This window comes from Clupea harengus, chromosome 19, assembly GCF_900700415.2.
Source record: "Clupea harengus chromosome 19, Ch_v2.0.2, whole genome shotgun sequence".
Classification (NCBI taxonomy): domain Eukaryota; kingdom Metazoa; phylum Chordata; class Actinopteri; order Clupeiformes; family Clupeidae; genus Clupea; species Clupea harengus.
Window position 1 is genome coordinate 22,003,059 of NC_045170.1, and position 10,000 is coordinate 22,013,058.

The 10,000-nt window shown below is 47.2% G+C and overlaps 1 pseudogene; it reads right to left on the reverse strand.

The window, feature by feature from the left end:
• LOC116224918 overlaps nt 1-10,000 on the reverse strand; it is a 143,221-nt pseudogene that overhangs the window by 29,588 nt on the left and 103,633 nt on the right.

A 10,000-nucleotide genomic window follows, 5' to 3' on the forward strand; every position in this document is an offset into this window, starting at 1 on the left:
ATGGCATTGGGCATTTTCTGCCAGTGTATGCACTCTTTGTTTGTTTGTGGGGTGTGTGTGTGTGTATGTGTGTTTGCTTGTGTTGATGCACATATGCACACTGACATTTGTATGCAGGCTTTTGTTGTCAGCAACATGCAACAGCAGCAGCATCATAGTCAGGACACACTCACACACACTCTGTCTCACAGAGACACACACACACACCACACACTCTCTCTCTCTCTCTCACACACACACACACACACACACACACACACACACAGAGGCACATCACTCACCGGCACATTTGGTCCTGCTGATGAGCGCCGGCCCAGCGGTCCGGTCCCCCCTCGCCGGGCCGGGTGAGCAGCACGCTGATGCGGTACTCGGTGTCGGGCTCCAGGTGCCACACCTTGTAGGTGAGCGAGCTGACGCTGTGCGTCTCGGTCCAGGGCGAGTGGCTGGCCCGGTACTCGATCTCGCGCCGGATCACGGGCCCGTCGCCCACGATGGAGTTGGTGTTGAGCTGGATGATGAGGTACGTGGGGCCGGCACGGAGCAGCTGGGGGGGCGCGATGGGGGTGGGGGGCACTGCGGGGGCAGAGAAGAAATCAAGGGCTGGGTGAATTACGAATCAAGGGCTGTTTATTTCAGCTGGGTTCCCAGGATCTATATTCTAAATGAGACCTAGTTCAGACACTGCCAGCAAGTGTGAATTATACATCAGATGGGCCAGGGATTTATGCATCATGCCTTTAGGTTATAGGTTGTAGCATTTTTCTTAGCTGTAAACAACGCCCAGTAACTGAAGCAAGCACACCATGATTAAAACTAGATCTGAACAGTAGCTGTAGAACACGCAACTGTGCGTTGTGTCCTATATATCACAGTACTCAACTCAGTGCATTACAATGGGGACTTCCAATCGAATGAAATGCTGTTATAACTATCATGGGAGGAATGGTGTTCTAATTATCATGGAAGGAATGCCTCTGATAGATTCATGTGCTCTTCTGTGCTTCTTCACTGTCCACAAATGAGATGTCCTTCCTCGGGTTAGCTCTGATTTGCAGACTCTTATGCGCTGGCCCTCGTGTCCCCAGAGTGCCCTCCTGATGCAATCTATGGCTGTACAGCGCAGCGCAGCGCAGCGCTGACCATAAGTAATGGATTGCCTATATTTATGTGTCTCTCTAATTATGTATATTCCCACAGTAATCTCATGTGAAGGAAAATGTGTGTGTGTGTGTGTGTGTGTGTATGAGAGTGTGTGTGTGTGTGTGAGAGAGTGTATGGTATATGTGTGGGTGTGTGTGGGTGTATATATGAGAGTGTATGGTACGTGTGTGTGTGTGTGTGTGTGTGTGGGTGGGTGGGTGTGTATGTGAGAGTGTATGGTATATGTGTGGTTGTGTGTGGGTGCATATATGAGAGTGAATGGTATGTGTGTGTGGATGTGTGTGTGTGTGGGTGGGTGTGTATGTGAGAATGTATAGTGTGTATCTGTGTTCATAACACCCTCAGTGACACTGGAGCGGAGACCTTCAGCAGCTCAAGAGGACATCATCAAAGGACCCACACACACACACACACCAAAGCTGAGCAGGGAGGGGTCCCTCGGGATGGACAAACGAGCTCCACACTTGTGGGAGAGACTGAGCTGGGGAAGGGAAGTGGGTCAAGCCCACCCCCCTCCAGTTCCAAATGGCTGGAGGCTCCCCATGTCCCCTGTGTGGTACGTAAACTAATAACGAATGAGTGGTTTATCATGAGAAAATGGTTTATCTTTCAAAAGTGCACGTGGCTATTGTAGTCGCTAACGGTTGTTCTGCGGTCTTGGTGGAGGGAGTAGCTAGCAATACGTTAATGAAGTTGAAGCTACGCTACTCTCAAGGCAAATGGCGAGTGAAGCTAACACTTTCACAAGCTACGTTGGGCATTAATCTTCTTCTTTTTTTTTTTTTTTAACACCGAGCCAAATTATGCTCTGGCTTTTTTCAAAAGGAATAGTAAAATGGCATGAGACGCGAGAGCCTTCAAACGTTAACCACAGAAGAAGAAGAAAAAAAAACACTCTCCTTCCTGCCTTTGTGTTTTTTTTGATAATGGTTATTTTAGAGCCGCAGCCGCTCCTGTTATGTTTGGAGAGCGGCGCTGGGAAGTCTTTTAATCATGGCGGCAGGAGAGCCACTCAGAGGGAACAGCTTTTTCATCTGTGCATGAACGATTGCCCGCTTAATTCTGCTATTTTTGCACAAATCTGTCTCTGATAGGGCAATCAGACATTAATCAAGCCGACGAAAGCTCACTTACGCCGTACGTGATGGAGCAACAGAATGTGCCTCTGAGTACACTGGGCGGGACAGACTGTCTGGTTTGCTGCCGCGTCGCTTTGTGTGTTTGTTTTGATCAGTGTGTATGCTATGTATGTAAGCAAGGATGTTGTGTGCATGTAGTTTGTGATCTCACACCCAGCTGTGTGCAGGTGTGTGTGTGTGTGTGTGTGTGTGTGTGTGTGTGTGTGTGTGTGTGTGTGTGTGTGTGTGTGTGGTAGTAATGACTTGGGTATAACTGCCACGAAGGGCCACTTGTGATTTGTGTGTGCATGTGTGGTGTGTGTGTGTGTGTGTGTGTGTGTCTCTGTGTGGTTGTGACTGCATGTGTGTGTGCATTTGTGTGGGGGTGTAGAAGTGCACCCCACCTCTGACAAGTTCTCCAGTACCTCTGTGCTTCAGTACCTCTGATGATGAGTTGTCTGAAGCTGGAGGGACTGGGTGATGAAGCGTGTGTGTGTGTGTGTGTGTGTGTGTGTGTGTGTGTGTGTGTGTGTGTGTGTGTGTGTGTGTGTGTGTGTGCCTAGCACCTCACCTCTGACGATGAGTTCGCCAAAGTTGGAGACGGCGGCCCCGCGCGGGGACTGGGTGACGCAGCGGTAGAGGTCCTGCTCCCCTCGCTGGGCTGCCTCCACCTGGAACAGCGCCACCCAGCGGCCCTGACGCCACCCTACAGACGCGGGGTCAATCAGAGCTCCATTACGCCTCTGAAAGGGAGAGAGAAAGAGAGAGAGAGAGAGAGGGAGAGAGAGAGAGAGAGGGAGAAAGATGTTGAACAGTCTTTTCTTTCACATCAATGCATCATTACACAGACAGTCTACAACATTCAGCTTCTTCACCACCAGCCTTAGGTTCTCATCTTAAGATAAAGACATCAGTAATCTGAGAACCATTTGCCCGTCGCTTCCAAACTCACAAAAAAAGCCCCAATACACGAGAGAGAGAGGTAGAACAAGACAAAGAGAGAGAGAGAGAGAGAGAGAGAGAGAGAAAAAGGCAGATCAAGAGAGAAAGAGAGAGAGAGAGATAGAGAGAGACAGAAAGGCAGAACAAGAGAGGAAAAGAAACATACATGTCATGAAAATTAATTAAACATATATTTAAATGAAGTTGTGTAATTAAATGATGATTCATTTTATATTCCATTTCATATTTCCAAACAGACTGGTCTAGCCGCGCGTCTCCTGATTGGGAGCGGTCTGTGGGCTCTCGGCGGCGTTTGGCTCGCTGAGGCGTGAAGGGATGGAAGTGAAAGGAAACCTCCGGAGAAAAAGACAGAGACTTGCGTGGCGTCGTGTTGTGTCCCCGCCACAGGGGGAGAGGGTGCGTGTGAACAAACACACCCAAATTATACTCACAGAAAGAGAGGGAGAGAGCGAGGGAGAGACAGAGCCAGAGAGAAAGAGAAAGAGTGGAGAGGACAGGTACTGCTGGAGGTTTTTTTTTGCTTGTTTTTCTGCTTTTTGAGGGGTGGAGGGATGATAAACTCATGAATGTCACAGCACAAACACAGCCACCCACGCACACGCACACACACACACACACACACACACACACTGGCCAGTATGAATTGGCTTGAAATGCATGCAGGCCTTGCAGGTGTTTTTTTCCCTGTGACAGGAAGTGTTTCCGTGGCGACCTCTTCTCCTGTCCCTGAGGCAGCCCAGCACTCATCCAGCAGAGGAGCAAACTCTCTTGCTTAGTGGCACACATAGACACACACACACACACACACACTCAAATGACAAACACAGTCTTATACAAGTATACATGTTTTACACACACACACACACACACACTTACATATACCACATAAACCAACACCCACATACATACAAAAACACACACACACACACACAAACACAACGTGAATTGTCACATAGATTCGCCCACACAGAAACGTACAGTCAAATACAAAAACACATACTGACAAAATCACAGGAAAACACACATACACACACACACATATTTACCTCCATCTTCACCACACTCACACATGCTTACGCACACACTATATTTCTCTCCAGGTGCGATCCAGAATGTGCTAGACTCAGTCTCCATTCTAACCGTGTGAGCAGGATATTATGTAAGCTGTCATGACGGTGGCCTTTCTGCAGTAAGCCTATTTGACATGTGCTGTAGCGGGAGCCGCGCAGCGCTAAATAATGTGACAGGAGAGGCTCCATCCTGGCGTGCAGGAAATGTATGAAGTTTGAAAACCTAACACGGAAGAAATTGGATCTCCAGCTTGCTAGACCACAGCCTCGGCCATGTTTTTAAATATGTTTTCTTATCTCTGAAATAACAGCACACATCCTCGCTCGTGTCCCTCACGAGCACATATTCGAGAGCTCTGGCTCACCAACATTTTTTGCCCTGCCTCAGCAAGCCCAGGTGATAATTGGCCTCATGTTGCCAATGTGGTTATGTGGCTGAATCATGCTGACTTCCTGGTTTTGGGAAAAAGGCTTCATCACACGACAACTCGGTGTGAGAGTTTGCGTTTCAGAACGATAATTGTGTGTGTGTGTGTGTGGGTGCAGGTGTTTTTTTCCCTGTGACAGGAAGTGTTTCCGTGGCGACCTCTTCTCCTGTCCCTGAGGAGCCGTGGCACAGGTCGAGTGACCATGAGGACCCAGGTTCGAGTCCCGCCTGAGGTCATCTTTCAAGCTCACTCCGCATCTCTCTCCCTCTCATTTCCTCTCTACTCTTCACTCTCCTGTCAATGACAAGCTAGCCAAGCCCAATAAAAAATAAATAAATAAATAAAAGGATAATTAGTTTAAAATGGGCCTGTATTTCATGCTTGTACATTATCTTCTGGACTTCCTCCCGTTCTGTTATTGCAATTAGGCCAATGGGGAGCCGTCTATTATGCTTCCACACCTGCAACCAGACCCCGTGACGGCTGGACGAAGCTGAAGGGAGTGTGGTGTTTCCTCCGCATGTCATCAGAGCTCCCAGATCTGCCTGCCAATCCCGGCCCAAAACACACGCCAATTGGCAGTCTGGTAATCAGGCTTCTAATCTAATATCCCCACGACATGCATCATTTGGTCTGTCTCTCTTCCTCTCACTGGCAATCTACCCGGTCTATTACGGCGTAACCGGCCTTTTGTTATTGCCTCCATTTCGCTGAATAATTATACTGGGAGGCCACGGATGCCAACCAGCCTCACATCCAAAATGCATCCGGCTACAAAGAGACACGGAGGGAGAAGAAAGCTCTAATTGAATGAGAGCCTTATGAAAACAGTTTGTTTGGGGGGGGGGCTACTGGAAGAAAGATTAACTGCAGAAATCGCTGTAAAAATAGCAATACATGAAATCATCTGTCAGTCCATCGAGAGAGCCTTGTGGAGAGCTGGCAAGATCAAAGCCCGATCGTCAATTAGTCTGCGCTCTCTCCGCACGCCAGCGTGCCGTGATCAAACAGCATCCCGTTAAACGGAGAGGAAGCGGAGAGCTTTTAGAGAGGCCCGGTTAGCATGTTCCTCTTCCGTGATTGAACATGGAGCGCTAGCCCACCAGAGCACACATACGTGTACAAACAGAACACCTCAGAGACACAACATCACACTACAATTACCATAACACCATGTCGTGATTCACCTAACAGGTGCGGAATAAGTGTTTGAGTGTGTGTATGTGTGAGTGTGTGTGTATGGAGTGTTTTGGCATGCGTGCCCGTAAGTGAGGTTGTGTGTGTTTGCTTGTGTGTGTGTATGTGTATACACTGCAGAGTGTTTTAGCACACTTGTGCAGAAATGAGGGTTTATGTGAGAGTGTGTGTGCTCAGCATGTGCTATAGATGAACCAAAGGAGTGTGAAATGTTGAGTGTGTCTCTGACGGTGTGTGTGTGTGTGTGTGTGTGTGTGTGTGTGTGTGTATTTATCCAGCAAAGACTCTCTTTATTCTTTCCTTTGCTCTGCCTGATGCAATAGGCCAACTGAGGCCTAGAGAATTTACATACAAAAAAGCCCTCAATGAAGAAAAGCAAACACAAGAGAAAAGCAAAGAAAGAGAAAGATAGAGAGAGGGAGAGGGAGAGAGAGAGGGAAAAGAGCATGAGAGGGGGAAGAGAGAGAGAATAGGCTTTCTGTATGAAGCGAAAGGGAGAAATCTCATTTACCATGAGCTTCTCTCTCTCACTTTCCCTCTCTCTTTCTCTCTATTTCTCTCTGTGAATGCAGAGCAGGTGCTCTCAATTCAATTCAATTCCTCCCTCCCTCTCTCTCTCTCTCTTTCTCTCTCCCTCTGTCTTCCTCTCTGCAGCTGTGTCCATTTTCAAAAGCACTCAGAAGCCGAGCTTCAAGGACAGCTATAAGCGTGGGAACTTCAAAATGATGGCCGCAATACAACCCAAAGTCATATCAGAGAAAAGGGGCCCCTGATCTCTCTCTTCCTCCCCCCTCACTCCATCACTCTGTCTCTCCGTCTGCTCAGCCTCTCTCCTTCTCTCTCTTGATTTCTCTCGGTGAATGCAGAGGTGGTGCTCGGCAGGCAATGGAGCAACAAGTTGAATCGTATCCCAGAGCCAGTCAGTCAGTCGGACAGCTACTGCTACGCTAGCATTAGCATTCACCGCACAAAACGAGCGTACCCAGCGACTCTGCACTCTGAGATGTTTGCGCTTGCCGTCGTTTGATGGCGACCCGAGCACGATGGCTCATTTGAAGACTAACGGAGCGACAAATGCTCCACGACGAATTTCCCTGTGTGTTTTATGGGATCACGTGGAGATAAAACATCCACCGGTCCGTTTCTCTTTCAGTCCCAGGAGTAGATATGAGGTAGTCAGGCTCTGCTCGCCTATGGCTCCCTACCCAGGTTTTGAAGGGATTATTACATTATTTACAGAGAGGATGTGTGTGTGGTCCAACCTGCCTAGATTTGAGGGGGCATGGCAGAGTGGGTAAATTGTCCTGCCAACAGAGCAAATTAAAATTAACTAGTGATGTCTAAGAGAGAGACCTCACACACTTCTGTCATCTGTCATCCCATTACTAAAACATACAGCACACACTCACCACCTCATGAAAATATAATCCAAAAATACCACCTTGTGTGTCACCGCTTGACAGTCACCTAAGGTGTTCCGCAAGCCATCTGCAGTGCGTGTCTGCAGAGTCTCATTACCTACCTGGCAGCATCTCTTGTATACCGGGAGCCAGCATCATAAACTAAACACGTTCTTTTTCAGAAGCAGTCCAAATTGAGTTACAGGCCAATTGTGATAGGTAAAAAAATGCAGCAATTTAAAAGAACACATCCGATAGGTTGACATAAAAATTCTGGTAAAGTCTGTTGTTTTAATCTATAAAGTACAAGCCTCTACGTTAGGTGACCATTATACGTGAATGCGTCTCTTACTGACCTCCAGGTAGAAGGGGTCGGTCTCCATGGCACGGCCAGTGGCGACGCACTGGAAGGAGGCGTTCTGTCCGGCGTTCACCTCTTCATCTCCCTGCCTGGAGAAGCGAGGCACCTTGTCTGCAGAGACAAGAACGAGAAGGAGTGTTAAGACACAGGAGAGCGGGCTTTCTTCTTCATAATGACACTGTGCTCTGTGTGTCAAACCTGGAATAGGAAGTAAACTACCCCAAGGGGGTGCCGATGAAGCAATGACGTTGATTGTTCCAAAAGCATTCAATAATTCAGTGCATAAGATGTGTTAAGCAGGGGCTCATTAGGATCCATAGTAATAATAAATGTCACTGAGTAATACAAAAGTAGGGTAAGACGTTCTGTACACAGAGGAATGATGCTTATATCCAGTCTAGTCCTTCAATTCTATGACCAAGAATGCTTTTAAATATATGAGCTCTCTTTGAAAACAGAACATTAACAGCAACGTTAATACGTTCCAGCCCAGGAGAATGACAAACGACAAAAACTAAACAAAGCAAAAAAAACACAATAAAACACAGTCCCCACAACAAACAGACAACACATCAAACTCAAGTCTATAATGGACAGACAATGGCACGATCACTGCCACAGGGAAGTCGGCAGATTGACTGTGATGTGTTGGGGAAACACACATGGAGTCGTTGGCAATCAAATCTGTTGTTGTGAGACACAGAGTGTCCCGTCTCACTTCTTCTCCCCATGTGACCCACTGTGTCACTTGTCCTTATCTCTCCACATGTCTGGTTGGTTTCCACCCATTATGGTCTCTCAATACTGAGAACAGCTAGTCATCACTGTCTGTAGAGTTCTGCCTTCATGTGCCATTCTCCCGCACAAAAACACACACACACACACACACACACACACACACACACACACACACACACACACAGACTAGATTGCGGGTAGAGGTATCCGTATGCACACATCTATTCATCCACGTCGCGAGGCGGATGGACAATGGCGTTTAACTGATTGCCCTGCGTGAGAGCCGCGGTGTGCTAGGTGCTACCTCTATCACACAGATTGATGCCAGCTGGGTGAAAGAGAAGGGAAGGGTAGAAGGCCATTTTTCCGTCAATATCCCTCTAGCAATAATCATCCTTTTTTCTATCAGGAACAAAGCATAACAAAACACACAAAGAATCTTGGCACTGTGCTCAGATCTCCACATACACACGCTCTCTCTCTCTCACACACACACACACACACACTCAAAAACACACAAACACACACATACACACACTTACTTCCTAACACCGAAACCCAAAGTGTAATGACAGCCTTCATTGTGCCCCTTTTGTGGCATGATGGACGCCGCAGGCTGAGGCAGTCCTGTGAACGGCACACTGCTTGGTGATTGCGCCGGCTTTGCTAACAGTGGCGATAATAAGACACACACACAAATACTTTAATGTCCGCCATCTCACAGAGAACACCATGCGATGGTTTGAATGGGCAGAATGAAATCTTTATTCGTTCAGCCCAACTAAACGCTGCTGGGTGGAAAAAAAAATTAAAAATAAGATGAAGGGCTGGGGGGAAGAAAGGAGAGCAAGAGAGCGAGTGAGAGAGAGGGAGAGAGAGAGAGAGAGAGAGAACAATAACAAAGTTTATAGCCTGCGTAATGTGCGTCTGTTAACTGTACTATGATCAATGGTTTTAATGACCTACCATTGGTATGTTATGATATCTGCTTTTCACAGTTGTAAAAGCTCTGTGGCCCTTTGAAATGCTCCAAATGGCTGCGCTCACCTGTTTGAAATGGACATTTCACGTCATGCTACATTAACCTGAAGCTAAAATGGCAATCAGGCTTATGGGCATGGACGGAAAACCTAGCAGATAGCGCTAGGGTTGCATTGACACTGCAGCCATTGGATATTATCTGCTTATAGGTAGGCAGCTTCTCTGTCTGCTACCTGTATGTTTGTGTCATCTCACAAGCTATTACAGGGCAAGTAAAAGTACTGTGCAGTGTCAGATACACAGAAAGCATATGTGTGTATGTGCGTGTGCGTGTGCGTGTGCGTGTGCGTGTGCGTGTGCGTATATGTGTGTATGTGAAACACTAAAGGTAAATCTGAATCTAACTCTGTCTCAAACTTTCACTCTAACTCTAAATGTAAATCTAATTCTGAATCTAACTTTGTCTCTGTCTCAAGGTTGTGGCATGATCCCAAAATGTCATCATCAAATGATAGAGAGACTGAAATGACAAGAGACATTTTGAACACACTTCCTCTCTTCTTCATTGGTCAATGTCTTATAA